Source organism: Notolabrus celidotus, chromosome 21, assembly GCF_009762535.1.
Source record: "Notolabrus celidotus isolate fNotCel1 chromosome 21, fNotCel1.pri, whole genome shotgun sequence".
NCBI lineage: Eukaryota > Metazoa > Chordata > Actinopteri > Labriformes > Labridae > Notolabrus > Notolabrus celidotus.
In genome coordinates, this window is record NC_048292.1 from 7,215,549 (window position 1) to 7,216,300 (window position 752).

Genomic DNA, 752 nt, shown 5'->3' on the forward strand with positions numbered 1-752 from the left:
ACGTGTCACAAGATGAAAGCATTGTTGTTGTTGTTGTTGTTGTTGTCGGGTCACATTGCCGAATGAAGTAAAAAAAAAATTTAAAAAATGAACAAACAATAAAAGCTCTCATGTTGCTACACATGTTTAAAGACCTGTAATTAGTTATCCTCTTGTATGGAAGCCCTAAGTGGACATGATTCCATAGCCTACATTTTAGTTGCAGTTTTCCCCATGGATTTAACTTTGACTGTTAACTTGAGACTTAAAGCTGCTGTTGGTAATCAGATTTAGATACACTTTTTTGTTATACTGGTTAAAATGATCTTGATGTCCCGATGGCAATCAATACATAATGTGTTCTTAAAAAAGAGTGAAATAAAGCTGCTATCTACAGCCGGAGTAAACCTGGGAAAACACCAACCAATCCCTGCCATCAGGAGCCAAAATATGAAACCAATCAAATCCCGTTCTGCCCGCCTCCTGCAAAGCGTACATTTCATGTTTGTTTGTGTTTTTAACTTTCACTATGATCATGTTTTGGTGTTTTCTTACCGCTGAGTGAGACATGAGTTGACGTAGTGCAAAACACAAACAAAGTGCTGAGGACCGGTTTTGAATCAGTCACGATCATATGGTCGCGAAGCAGTGGCGCTCGTGCATGTGAGCGGGGGGAGGAGTTAGACGGAGTCCTGAGGAAATGCTACATTCAAATTCATTCATTTTTTCATTCATAGTTTTCCGTGACTACCAACAGCAGCTGTAACATCAGT